Source organism: Lasioglossum baleicum, chromosome 9 (genome assembly GCF_051020765.1).
Source record: "Lasioglossum baleicum chromosome 9, iyLasBale1, whole genome shotgun sequence".
In the NCBI taxonomy this organism is placed as follows: Eukaryota; Metazoa; Arthropoda; class Insecta; order Hymenoptera; family Halictidae; genus Lasioglossum; species Lasioglossum baleicum.
This window is the reverse complement of record NC_134937.1, coordinates 7505284-7520070: the sequence shown is the minus strand read 5'-3', so window position 1 is coordinate 7520070 and position 14787 is coordinate 7505284. Positions and strand designations below refer to the sequence as shown.

The window sequence follows — 14787 nt, the reverse complement described above, 5'->3', positions numbered from 1 at the left end:
ATCAATTTAATTTAATATTAATAATCAATAATTGTATTTTTTCCGAAGTTCGAAGCTTCAAAAACTTCGATTCTCAACACTAGACAGCGGATTTTATGCATTTATGAGAAAAATGAGTAGGTATAATTCGAAACAGTGAAAGCATTAGAAGAATTTAAAAATACTGTTATATTATTTTCAACCTGTTAAACATACCAAGAAAAGAAAATAGATTTCTATTTCACTCCAGTTGGTTGCAAATCAAGCAGAAAATTTTTATTTTGCATAAAGATCCGCTGTCTACTCATCACCTTCGAAATTTCTGAAGTTCGGAACTTCGAAACTTGAAACTCTTCGACCTCCGAAGGAAAGTAACAGCCCTAATCCAGACCCATCTCGGCAGTTCATTCCCTCTGAAATAATTACATAGAAATCAGTGCCGGGTAGAAAAGAATCAAGGGTTACAAAAATAGTTTTGTGTAAATTCTGTTAGAAAATTGACGGCGACACACCATTTGCCGCGAAACGGTGTCAAGTTGCGCATTTTCTTGCATTCCCGTGAGTGCATTGCAGACACTCCTCCTTCTTACATAATTCGTATCTTTTTTTCACTTCCTTCTTCGGCGTTACATTTCCGCCACGTAGCGACGCGACGTGCTTCTGACGTGTTTGTTGCTCCTTGTTCTCCTCTTTACACGCATTCGCGTCCAGTTTTGCCCTTACTCGGATTCTCAAACCCACAGATAGCATTAATAATAATCGAACTCCGATTTGAAGTAAACAAGTCTAAACTGGTATGAAAAATCATGTTCGCGTTACACAGAAAATACAGTCTTCGGTGTAATACCGTTTGGGACCGTTAATGCCTCGCAGGCGCGGGCGATTGTATATGATTCTCGGCGACCTTCGTAGCGTTAGTCGGGATTTACCGAATTCGATCTGCGTTCTGCGTGACTTTCATATTGGGTTGGCAAAAAGTAATTTCGGTATTTTAAGGAATCACCTTCCTCCAAAAATAGTGCTTGTTGTAAATTGTTGAATTGTTGTTAAAAAATGCGGTCTTTACTGGTACCATTAATGGACCGTGGAAAATTAAATCATCGCTAGCTGAACTTTCTACGAAGAAGCGACGAACAAAACGTACGCACGTTCTAAAGCGTGAAGCCTCACCTTTCACAATCTTGAGTTCATCACTTTCTGCTTCATCTGGCAAATTTGTTTTGCAAAAATTTTTCAGAAAACATCTTTATATTCAGTGGGAAACTCATAACCGTAATCACCGTGGGTTCGAAGATTGGAGCTGTTCAAAGTTGATGCGCCAGTTTTTGTCACCGTCTTGTCGCTTTTTCGATGAAAAGTGCGAGTTCAACGTGTGTCTAGTTTAATCCTCGTAGTCCCTCGTGTCAATTTCACAGTTCTCCCGAAATAAGTTATACAAGAAACAGGATCGCGAGACAGTGTCGGGTTTAACGGTAAGCGGATTAAATGGCCGCGTGGGGCTCCGGGATACTATAGGGCCCCAAATTTCGCAGCACTCATTTATTTACGTTTCTGTTTTGTTCATAAGTTAATGAGAGTTTTCTTGCAAGCTCCATATCTAACTTGAGTTTGAGGGCCCCAACATTTTTACCGCTTGGGGCCTCCACTTGACTTGAGCCGCCACTGGATCGAGAGAGAATAAGGATATTGCTAATGAATTTGAGATTCCCGTGAGCACTCTATCAACAATTTTAACAAAATGAAGAAGAAGTCATGCGGAACAAGATCTTAGAAGTTAGTTTACAATTGGATAGCCAGAGATAAAAATGTGGGAAATTTTCATTTTTTTAATCTCTTTTACTCGACGATTTTTTTTCTCTTTCCTTCAAGTTCGAATTATAGAAGTTCCACTTTATATCGTTCTCTCGCCTGTTTGTAATGACTTGATCGCCTATTGTACGAACATATTCATCCTGTTGGAAGTTGGAGTCGATATGCATGGAGAATGAAAAGGTCCTGCTAGTACCGGACCCTGTCCTCTGACAAAGCTGAGGAGTCAATCGATCCTGCCTACCTGGCCAAGCGGAAACAGCTATTTATAACCACGAATGCATCTTGAATTCTTATTTATAGGTTGTAAGGAAAGCCACTAGAGAACATGTTGGGCCACAAGTCACAATAGGCCACGCCATGGTTTATTCAAACAACCGGTGGACTCGGTCGTAATCTCTTTACTCTTTACTGGAGATTACAAATGCGCGAACCAACTCATCGGAAGAAAAACAATTATCGTCTTGATACTTTTAAATTGACTTCAAATACGCAAACATTGTTGAACGACTAAATTCATACGCCATCCAGCAATTTATACCTACAGGGTCTGTCCGGAAAGTAATGCAACCACATTTTTTTTTTTTAATTTATTGAACATATGTGCGAGTACAAACCTTTAAAATTCTTCAAAGTAGGTCCCTTCGGCGTCGACACATTTTTCTAGCACGATTTCCATGGTTCGTATGCTCCCTGAAAGGCGTTTTCTGGAACCTCTCGCCTCTCGTAGTACCTTCGTCGCAGTCTCGTCAAGCATTTCCAACTATGTAAAACTTCCAATTAAAACTAGCCGTTAGACCGGCCCGACCACGCATACGAAAATCCAGGAGTAGTCTCTCAAACTTGAAAGCTCCACCATATACCGGGTATTTCACCCAAACTTGGCCACCTTGAATATCTTTGTTGTTTTTAAAGATACGTCAAATGTCTGAAGGACAAAGTTGAATGGTAAATTTTACCACTATAAACAGGTCACCTGAATAACTCGGCTGCTATTGGTGTTAGGAAAAAATGCATCACATGGAAATTGCTTAGTTTCGAGTGGGCATTAATCTGATGTTGGTAGCTTTTTTGTAGGTGGACACGTAAAGGACATATGAATGTCAACTTCATTTTTTTTTAATGGAATGAGGTATTTTTTAATACATCAATCGATGCAGCTGGACATTAGTTATAAAAATTACTAACCGATGTATGTCGAATAGTTAGTAGTTCAGGAGATATTTCAATTTAAATAACTCTAAAACACCATTACTGTCGTACTAAGACGTTACACAAATTGAAATATAACATTTAGAAATTGTTATCCTTCGCAAGGTAATGTTGGATCTCAGAGATACCAGCTTCAGATTTTTTAAAAGAATTTTCATATGAATAAAATTAAATCTGTTTGTTTACTTTCTATCCTGTGTCGTTCTTTATCCCAAATTTATTAAAAACGAGACTGTGTATGAAATTTATTTGTCGGGGTCTTAAGAGACCCCACCTTACTATTTATGTGTTATTAGATCTTATCTTGCGAGGGTTAATGGATAACATGTTAAGCGCGGAAAGTTAATTTTGTATAAATAAACCGGATTTTCCAGTGGATCATATGTAATTATCGTGTACTGCACGCAGTAGTGCAGTTGTTTGTTTGATGCATTCCTGATAGCTGTGTAGCCGGACGATTGTCGTTGTCAGACTAAGACTAAAAGTACGGTTAAATGGAACTAGAACGAAGTGGATGTTCTTCGAGTTGACGAACAAAAACTGCCGCGTGAATGGCTGGGTGCTCTGATCAGGACATTCTCATTCTCAGTAGAACGAGACGGTCACGGAGAGAAGAAAGGGAGTAGGCACGTATCTAGAAGTCTCGAGACCGTACACTTGCGGCTTCATGAATGGAGGAGGACAACTCGTGAAAAGCGCAGCAAATAAACCAATATTTAGAAATTTTTCTTAGAAAAAACTATGTTCTTCATATCTTTCACATACTTGATATTTATATGAATGTATAACTAGACAGCGGATCTCCAGATAGCACAAAGACGTCTGCAGATGGACATTCAGACGTCTTAAAGATGTTCCGAATGTTCTACGAACGTCTTCCGAACGTCTCCTGAACGTCTTGTATTAGAGAACGATACATCTTGAAGACGTTTGTTTGACGTCTAAAAGACGTTAAGGAGACGTTCGTAGGACATTCGGGAAGTCTTTAAGACATCCCTAAGAAGTCTCAAAGGTCCGTAAATGTTAATTGAATTAAAAGAAGGGAAGAGTAAAAATCAGGGACCAAAAATAACAGTTATTCTAAAATTTTCTACGATAAAAATCATTAATGAAAAGTTCGATAATTATTAAAATTTAAGATGATCTACACAAAATATAAAGAACCTGGAGGGTTCCTGACCCCAGAGAGCAATTAGTTTCTGAGCGCTACGCAGTGAAAGCGTTAAAACCGATGGCCCACACCAGGATATAAAAAGAGCTGCGTTATCGTTCAGTTCATGTATTCTTATTATTTTTGTCACATTATGTTCAAGTCGAAACATCTGCTATCACATTTAGTAGGTGATTCGATCAAAAAATGATAGCTATATCTTGAAATGTCCGAAACGCTTCCACCTACAAAAGCCCTCGAAGCCATTTAAATTCCATGTTTTATCATTTTCATAAAATGTGTCGTCGAATATTCGGGACGATCAAGTTAACTGGGACACCCTGTATAGCGACGCGCGACAGTGATGAAAGTAGGTGATAGACCGACAGGAGACAGAAAGTATATAGAATCATTGATAACAGGCAAGTCCAACGACCAAACAATCCGAATCCAAATAATGATCACGTCATGGCATACAAAAAAAAAGTATTGAATGAAAAGTATTGTCTCCTTTTAATTATTTGAATTATTAATTAATCTGTAGATCATGTAATTGTATTCCTTTTTTCTAGGATTTTCACTGTTTGTGTTTCATATACATATGTATCTTTCATATGTTTTATATGTATATGTATTCTCTATTAGAATCTGTTCTACTTTAGGCCAGAGACAACAAATGCTCCTTTGTCGCTGGGCCTTTACGAACTATGTAATAATTTCCGGTTTCAATTCCCGGAAGGTGTTCGAAACATTAATTTTTGGATTAAACGAATTATCTAAGGTTGCGAAGCCTTCGAGGGCTGCCAGTTTGAGATCCCTGTTTTATTCTCAGACTAAATAATTATAAGAATTATTATTATTAGTAGACTGTGGTTCTTGGCGCGTTTACACTACTTATTGAAAAACATTAATGATATTTTTACCATATCTTTCTATTATTTAAATAGTTTTGTAGTTTCTGTCACGCTAAAACGCCGAGCGTGTTGGCTTCTGAAAGGGAACCAAAAATTGAGCGACGTGACAGTGTGCATTTTTCAGAGAGAGAGAGAGAGAGAGAGAGAGAGAGAGAGAGAGAGAGAGAGAGAGAGAGAAAGGCGACGCACTGTGGTCTAAAAGTCAGTTCTAGCGCGAATAAATTAAAAATACCAACTAACGTAAATCTGTTAAAATTTATACTTGTATGATAGTTTAATATGTATACTACAATAACAAAAGCAAAATTAGTAAATCACATCACCGTATTATTGTTGGCAAGACTGTCAACATTCCAGTAACCACATTTTGTTTTTCTGCGTTAGTCAATTGCTACAAATTATAACCTCAAAATATCGAGTTCTTTCTTGAAGTGTGCACAAATTGTGTTAGTATCTTGTTATATATGATATTATCAATATGGCTGTAACTGGAAATGGTAGTAGATTTACGTTACCTTCAAACACTTTATGATATATTTTATGAACTGATACTTTTTAAGAAAAATTATTAGAATGTCGTAAGTTTTACTTTGCACGCATTTGCACGCGTTGCGTAGTATTTAATTTGAAAGCTTACGTCATCTCCATAAACGGCAAAGAGAAAACGCGATCCCCCGCAATCCCATTATCCCATTATCATTTTATTTTAATATTTTAGTAAACGTATCTACGATCACCAGCTTTGTTAGAGTTGTTCGAAGAATGGTTCAAATTGAGGAATTTGAAACGAAAGGATTGCGTTAGTGGACCACTATTTTTACCGGAAGGAATGTGAGCGGACACAATATTGAAGGAATTTTAGAGAACTTTATCAAAAATATTGAGTTACGTTGGAAAATAGGCAATAATTATAAAGATAGATTTCTGTCAAAAAATAAGACTTTGTTAGAATCGCCCATAGAGTATTCCCAGATATAGACATAGACATAGACATTGCCATAGACATTGCCATAGGCATTGCAATAGACATATGTATAGACATGGACATCGACATATAAACATAGAGATAGACATAGCCATAGACATAGGCATTCCCATAGACATATAGACATGGACATGGACATATGGACATGGACCTAGACATAGACGAAGAGAATTTCAATTCGTACCGACCGACACTTTTGACACGTCCTGTACATACACACGCGCGTGGACATTAGGCCAAGTGCAGCGTTCTCGTTGCATACGAAAGTGGGACGACCACACGACTAGGACAGTATACACGTTGTCTATATGGCAAGACAACTTAGCGTCCTTGTCGAGAAAAGCAAGGTCTTTCCTTATCTGTGCAACTTTGGAGCTGGTTGAACATTTATGTAGCTGAACGAGGCCTCTTTGCCGGTTATTCACCATCCACGGAAATATTGAATGCCTTCATGCGATGACCCACAATTCCGTTGGCGAAATTATGCTTTAAGAACTCCTTTCGCGGATCAAGTGCTTACAGCTTTCTTTTTTTGGAATCGACCTACAGTTTCGTTTAGACATGTCGCATCGGTTGTGAGTCACGAGGAAACTACCGGATCTACTTTATTCGATAATTAAGTCGAATAATAACAAGAATTTTAATTATTATACATAACACAATATTCTTCTTCGATCGAGTATATGTATATTCAATAAGTAAATAAATTCATCGTTTTTCGTACAAACTTTACCAGTACACATACAGGGAGGTCCGTTTAAATAAGGACACCTAAATATCTCTTCAGGTTATTGTGATGCAAAAAATATTTGTTACGTAATGTGCATGGTGTCAATGGAGCAAATGTCTGGCACGAATATTTTTTTCCGAAAGTCGTTTTTTTCGGAGTTATCAAGGTCATCGATGTTTTTTGATACATAACTACATTTTTACTTTATTGCATCGGGTAACTGATCGAAAAATACATTCTGATATGTATGATAACATGACCTTGAACTTGATCTGATGGTAAAACTTTCATTTTCGAAGATCAAGGTCATTTCAAGGTCATGTTATTATACATGTCAGAATGTATTTTTCGATCAGTTACCCGATGCAATAAAATAAAAATGTAGTTATTTATCAAGAAACATCGATGTATTCGTGCCAGATATTTGGTCCATTGACGCCATGCACATTACGTAACAAATATTTTTTACATCACAATAACCTAAAGAGATATTTAGATGTCCTCTTTTAGACGAAACACCCTGTATATAAAAACCACACTGTTTATGGTCTGAAAGACGTCTTTTTAGGACGTAAGACTTAGAACTAAAGTACACGTAAAACGAACGGCTTTAAGACGTCATGTGCTATTAAATATTGGGACACCCTATGTAGACACGTGGAATGAAATAGTTTACGAACCATTAAAGTCGTTTTTGAACAGAAGTCTGATGGTACCGTTCAGACTTTTGGCCTCATGACGAATGCTAAACGATGCGATAGAAAAATAATTTGACCTTGAAAATGATGTCCAAGGTGAATTTTGCGGCCACTTTTTTGTCGAATCTTTTGTAGATGTATGTAGAATCGCCTGAAGAAGCTATTGCAATACATTTTGTTATACCCTGTACATACATGCGTATAAGTTTCTTGAAAAGAAACAAATCGCACGACCAGAAGTCGACCACCGTTTCACCGCAAAACTCGAGACTTGCGGTAACGAGGAAGAGCCGGAATAAAATTGTTGTGTAGTGCAAATAAAACGAAAACGAAACAAAAAAAAATGAAATGGCAAGAAGCGTTGTTCGTACGTGGAAATTTTCAAAGCTGTAACGAAAGAAACTAAACTAAATAAACAATAAACTAAATAAATGTAACAAACTTAAACCCCACGTCCTTATAATCTATAATAAGAACTCAGTGTTGCGTTTATTATTTATCTGCAAATAATCATTATAATCGGACAGTGGATCTTCATGCAAAATAAAAACTTTCTATCTATGATAAATTGCAACAAGTTCAAGTGACATAGAAATTTAATTTCTTTCTTAATATGTTCAATAGGTTGAGGATAATATTACAGTATTTTTAAATTCTTTTAATGTTTTTACTGTTTTAAATTACACCTACTCAGTCTTGTCGTAAACGTATAAAAACTGCGATGTAATTATAATTATAATTAAATATCAATAGCCAAAAAATGCCAATAGCCATTCAGTGATTAATTCAGTGCATTTTAAGTGTTGTAAACAGGGACCAAAAATAAAAATTATTCTAAAATTTTCTGCTATAAAAATCAGTAATAAAAAGTTTATTCGTATTGAAATTTAAGATAGTATGCACAGAATTTAAAGAAAAATTTCGAAGGACGGAATGATTAAAAAATATCGATTTTTATACTTTTTGGTTACAAATAACAGTTATTAGCATCCAAAAAATCCTCCTCGATAACTGTTATCGATAAAGAAAAACTGTTTCGATTGCTGAAAGCAGTTATCGATGAGAGAAGTTTATTTCTATCGCTCATAACAGTTATCGATGGCCGAATTTCTTTTCACTGTTGTAAAAGGCAAAGTAATTTTGTCTATTCTTCTTCAAGTGACACGAAGAACCGAGAAAAATAAATTTGTCATCGTAAAGAGGAAATACAATGGTAGCGATGAATCGGCGAATCGGAGGGAAAAATGATTTCAGACTTGAAACTTATTCTATTCTAGGCTGCGGCGCGGCGGCCGTGGTAGCGGCCGCGGCCTCAAGCATCCAAGATTCGTGGTCTTCGGTTGAGCCAGTGACGTTGGAGATTCTTGGGATTTGACCTTGTACACGCGACTGACCCAGAACAGGTAGACAACCGGTAAAACGAATGTGTTCATGTTCATACGTGTTACCGGCTACTTGCGTTCTTGACTCCGTTTCCTTGCATACTTGTGTGCGTGCTCACGCGAAGTCAAGGATTTAGAACACGGTCGCGGATTGTCAGGATTACCAAAAACGACCATTTCGTCCTTCCGGTTATTCAAATTGACACTCCGATCTTCAACAGATCTTTACGTTTCCTTTCGCACACCCCGTTAACCAGTAGGACTTTCTATACATACATACAATACAAGCACATAAGGATAAATTTCCTTCAATTTATATGTATTTTGGATACTGCAATTTCTTCACTACTCGAATTACATTTCCATGAATATAAAATGTATTCGTTCATGAAAAATTAGGATAAACTTGTATTCGAAACATTTTATTATCGATAATAATAAAGCACTATAAGATAGGAGATGTTATCTCATTAAATATAGAGATGTACATTTAATTGAGGATTAAATAGGCTTTTGATATTACATAGGTATTCTTTAATTATTAAAATGGTGTTGTCTTTGAATGTATTTTCTGTAAAAAAGCTGACAATGATACGAAGCAATGCATAAACTATAAACGAACAAGTATAATATACATATATCTTTATCCTTATCACGTGTTATTATCATTATCAGCCACACGTAATTGTGTAATTAATTGTAAGTCTCGTAAAAGATATAGTTCCCATCAAGAAATGACACGTTAGAAAATTATAAAAACTTGAACGCCGTCGTTCTATGAAAGCAAGCAATTATCTTATCTATATATCAAGAAACGTATTGGAAGAGACGAAAAATTCCCAGCGACCCGATTTTTCCTAGCAGATATCACTTTCCAGATTTTTGTGTATTTCGATTCCTTTCAGATAGAAAACAACGTCGCTTTACTCGGAAGAGAAAATGATCGTGGAACGGAGATTTTCAAGAAATAGAGTTCTCGTTTCTTAAAGCGACGCTTCGCAATCAACTATAACTTAACTGCAACCAAGTCTTAGTATAGTTTCAATCAATGGATTTTTACTTTATACATATATATATATGTATAATATGTGATGCGCGAAGGTCAATAAGATAAAATGTGAAATAACACTTATTCGAGTCTTTGTATTGCGATTACGATATCAAACTCTTCAGTTCTGCAAGTTACAATTCATGATCTACCTACATATTATAAACTGATGGAATTTTCGGTGTTGCGACCAGGGTTGCCACCTCTTCGGTTTTCGCCCGGAAACTCTCAGTTTACCCAGATAGCACAAAGACTTGAAATTGAAGAGTTGAAATTGAAAAATTGAAATTGAAATCGAAGTTGAGATTGAAGAGTTGAAATAGAAATTTCTGTTTTTTCTTAATACGTTTAACAGGCTGAAAATAATACAACACTTTTTGTAAATTCTTTGATTGTTTGTACTGTTTTAAATTACACTTACTCACTTTTGTCATGAATGCATAAAATCCGCTGTCTACTAATTACAATGGTGAAGCTGCTATGGACAGAATGCAAGTCCGGTCAAACTTTGAATCGAATTTTATGAAAATAAGAAAGCGAACACTTAGTATGCGAATAAGCAGTGAATGAGTAACAGTGGATTCCACATTACGAATGTATTCATTTCAAGAGCAAGTCAGTCGTTTGAATCATCGACGGAATCTCGCAGTTCAAGTTGAGACTTGTGTCTTACAATTAGGCGAATAACAAGTCTGCCGTTCGGGCCCCGGCCATTATCATTTTCTTTATCGTCAGCTGCTCGGAACGACGCGCGACGTCACTGTTTCTGAATCTGACGAGCCGTAAGTCAACACTAAATATAGTGATCGCGTATTATCGCACGGCTCTCTAGATGGATTCCTTGCATACTTGACAATCACCAACGGGCACTGTTACTCGCGGCCAACTGCCGGCGTCTTAAAGTTATAAATAAAAAATTTTACAATACATTTTTTAGACACAAATTACGTGATATTTCATTTGTTTTAAAAAATGGACTTACACCACTTTCAAAATAAACGGTCCATATATACTTGTCAATTGTCGTTTTCGCAAATATGTTGCCAATATTTTCTTATACGATAAATTATGATTTCATCTATAGTGAACGTACTGAGTGAGATTATTTCAATTCGTTTCAATTTGAAGAGACTATACAGTTACTCACATAATTGATCACACTGCGAGGAAATGCGTTTTTTCAACATATTTATTAGATATCATTTACTGAACTAATCCTTCTAGCCTTACAGAAAAATTTAAGTCCTTTGGTCCATTCATAAAAAAGGTATTCTGATTTAAAGTGTGTGTGTGATCAATTATGGGCGTAACTGAATGTAGTATGTACCCAGATAGCATTGAGACATCTGAAAGACGCCTGCCGCAAGACATTCGGACGTCTGGGAGACATCTCCTGAAAGTCTTCTGAATGTCTTCTGTTACAAAACGGTACGTCTTAGAGACGTCTTGTAGGCGTCTTTTTAGTCGACCCCTCCAAGAATACGTCTTTAAGACGTCTGGGACGTAAGACGTTCAGACCTAAAAACGACGTAAAACACACGTCGTATGATTACGAATATGAGACGTCGGGTGCTATCTGGGTACATATATTACATGTTACAATACATAGAAAGCTGAAATTTGGTACACAGGTAGCCGTTAGCCCAAAGGGGTGCACGAATATGCTTTTATCCCGGAAATCCTACAGGATTAAGTGGTAACAATAAATTAGTGGCATACCTCCAGAAATAAGCCAGCCGTTGATTTTTCAATGGGAATTCTGCTGGTATGACTAATATTGATCACTCAATCGTTCCTGTTTGGCAATGAAATGACTAATTTTAGTCATGCGGTCGGATTTGTCCTTCTTAAACATTTTCACTAGTTGTGCAATCTCCATAATTTGGAGACGAACATTTTGAGAATACTGTAGACCATGTGCAATATCAAAATTCAAGAAATATTTCGAGTTACAAAGTGACATTTTCAAAAATATTCAGTCTTCACCTTAATCGAAGCCTAGAATAGAAATGAATAGAAACAATACTTTTTTAAGGTAAGAATGTGATAACTAGGCAGCGGATTTTTGAAATATATTAATTATTAAGTTTATAATTATACAGGGTGTGTCTGTTAAGTTATGTCACCATTTTTTAGGCATTTCCGGTAGTGCAATTAAAAAATGTTTTAGACAAAAGTTTGTCAGTACTTGGTGAGCTACATGTTCGCATATTCTTAAATGTGAAAAAATACTTTTTACGTAAAAAAGTAAAGGTCACCTTGACTTTCTTAAATGGCACCATATGTTTTGAACGTCATAGGATTGTCGCTGACGTCGAGACGAATTCAACAGTGTACATATTACACTATGACCTTGAAATGACCTCAAACACGAAAATTTTGTGCAAACGTAACTTCAATGAAAAATTATTTCTTACAAAACAAAGAAAGTTACATTAGATGTAAGTACCGACAAATTATTGTCTAAAACATTTTTTAATTGCACTACCGGAAATGCCTAAAAAATGGTGACATAATTTAACGGGTACACCCTGCATAATTAATAAGTTTACATATAAAATAGTAAAAAGATTAGAAAAAATTTAAGAATATTGTTGTGTTGTTTTTAATACAAGACAATCAATAGGGGATGAAATTAATTTTTATTTTACTTCCGCTTGCCACAATCCATGCAGAACATTATTTTATTTTGCATAAAAAATTGCAGTCTAGCGATAACAGAGAACTCGAAAATTTACTACTTAATAGATAGTAAATTTACTACTTAATTTAGAACCCACTACATCAGATTCCATATCTAGAATACGATGAAAGTACAGACAACGATTAAAATGTTAAACTCCTTTTTAAACGAGAACAAATAGAACCATGAAGGAAACTAAATTGTTGAATCTGTTGGGATTAAAGAACAACGAATAAAAGATAAGTGATCGAGCTGAAAAATATGAGAGAATCGTGTTCAAGATGAAACTTTAGATAGGAATGTTTCGCAAAACCCGTTTGTGAAGACAGTCGATTCCATATGTATTACACATACTACGCGTGAGTAGTCACCGAGCTGTACCTATGTTAAGAAGAATCGAAATGCCTTTAAAAAGGAACTGTTACGTGTACAAACCGATTGAATTAAAACTGGAAATATTTGTTTGTTAAACTATTAGGAACAGCTCGAATAGCCTGTAAAAAGGCGTGGAACAGTAAAAAGTATTTATCGGTTTTAGTGTACGGCGAAATAATCTTATCGATCGAATATTTTCTGGCAGGGCAGGGGTGTACCTACTGGTGTTCGATCACGGTACACAGGGTGTCTCAAAATTCCTTCAACATCCGGAAATGGGAGGTTCCTGAGATCATTTGAGGCGACATTTTCCTTTGCAAAAATGGCGGCCGCGGCTTTGTTTAGGCGTTATTAACAAAAAAAACACGGACCAATCTGTTTCTTTCGTTTTTTTCTGTGTTTTTCGTTAATAACGCCTAAACAAAGCCGCGGACGCGATTTTTCCAGAGGAAAATGTCGCTTGGAATGATCTCAAAAACCTCCCATTTCCGGATGTTGAAGGAATTTTTAGACACCCTGTAGACGAGACTCTCCCCGTCGCGCTGCGCCGACTCTGTTTCTCTTTGGCGATTTGAAAATTCTGGAAAGGTGTAGCCGTAAAGAGGGTCTTTGACCTCGTTATGGTGATTCCCGATAGTTTCACTGTCTGGACCGAACGCATGCGGCTAGTCCGATGAGAAAGAGCCTTGAGCACTCTTCTGGGTGGGTGCGTTGAACTTACCGTCGTCGCATTCCGTATTGATTTCGGTGGTACTGCGCGACTGGAGCCAGACGTTACCTACAGCACGTGTCCGCATAGGACAGACACGCCCAATCCGCTCGTAGGACGGATCAAAGAGCCGTCGAGGGCAGATAACCCAGAACGAGAAATCATTTCCGTTGGAAAAACTTGCACCCACTTTCACTGAAAACGACCGATGACTAAAGCACCGACATAATCAGTTAATCGCTATGCCGATGGCACCGCCGGCGCCGGAGCCTTACGCAAGGCCTTGAAGACCTTGAACGGGACCTTATTTGGTAAGCAAGGTCGAGGCTTCTCGGACTATTGGGTTTGCAGGCTCTGGCCACAATGCGTCTACACTCTACACCTTACTTGGAAATCTTTCCATTCTGTAAACAGTCCTTTGCTTCGTTTACAGTTTACGCACAGTTATGTTTAACAATTCTCAAATTCTCATATTTCAAATTTCAACCAAATCACCACAGAACATTCGATCAGACTCGTCACCAAAGTTTCAAATAGAATTCATTGCATGCGAGTTCTGTGAGCAATATTTTAGCTATAACACGAACCTACCACGGTCAAATGGCCGGTTTTATATATTTTCAATAAATAATGGAATACATTTCCTTGTCCAAGCATCTATTATGTTGCAAAATTACAAACGATTTCTATGAATTTAGCGTTGACATTTTTATAAGGCAATATATTTAACAGATACTCTTAATGCTTGGTAGGTTTAGTGCTAACATAAATCTAGATATTCCGATTATTGTAGCTGCGAATAAATAATGCGGCACAGGATTAAAGAATTTTCAGTTTAAATGAACCGGCAGACGCTCGGTGATGATCTTGAAATGCTGGGTCAAAGTAGACCCGTGCTCCGTCATCCAAGGGTTAACCCCTTGATCGGAAGTAAACCGACTCCCCGTGCGAGGCCAATTCGGGTAACGGAGACTAATGACACCGTCTACATGCAGTATACCATAACCTACATCTACATGCACTTGCTAAATTCCACATTTTAAAAAGTCAAAATCATTTTCTTTATTTTACGAATGCTAATTATAACTTGTCAGTTCAGAATTAAACACGTTC

The 14787-nt window shown here is 36.9% G+C and overlaps 1 long non-coding RNA gene across 3 annotated transcripts; it reads right to left on the bottom strand.

The window, feature by feature from the left end:
• Nucleotides 1–5753: 5753 nt before the first annotated feature.
• LOC143212361 (uncharacterized) lies at nucleotides 5754–13680 on the bottom strand. Of its 3 annotated transcripts, none has more exons than XR_013009679.1 (3): nucleotides 10581–13680; nucleotides 10064–10263; nucleotides 5754–9125 (listed from the first exon to the last, which is right to left on the bottom strand). It is a non-coding gene; the product is annotated as an uncharacterized LOC143212361 (long non-coding RNA). The 3 variants fall into 3 exon arrangements; XR_013009678.1 differs by having other exon boundaries at nucleotides 10064–10803; nucleotides 10890–13680; XR_013009680.1 differs by having other exon boundaries at nucleotides 10064–10985; nucleotides 11627–13680.
• Nucleotides 13681–14787: the final 1107 nt, after the last annotated feature.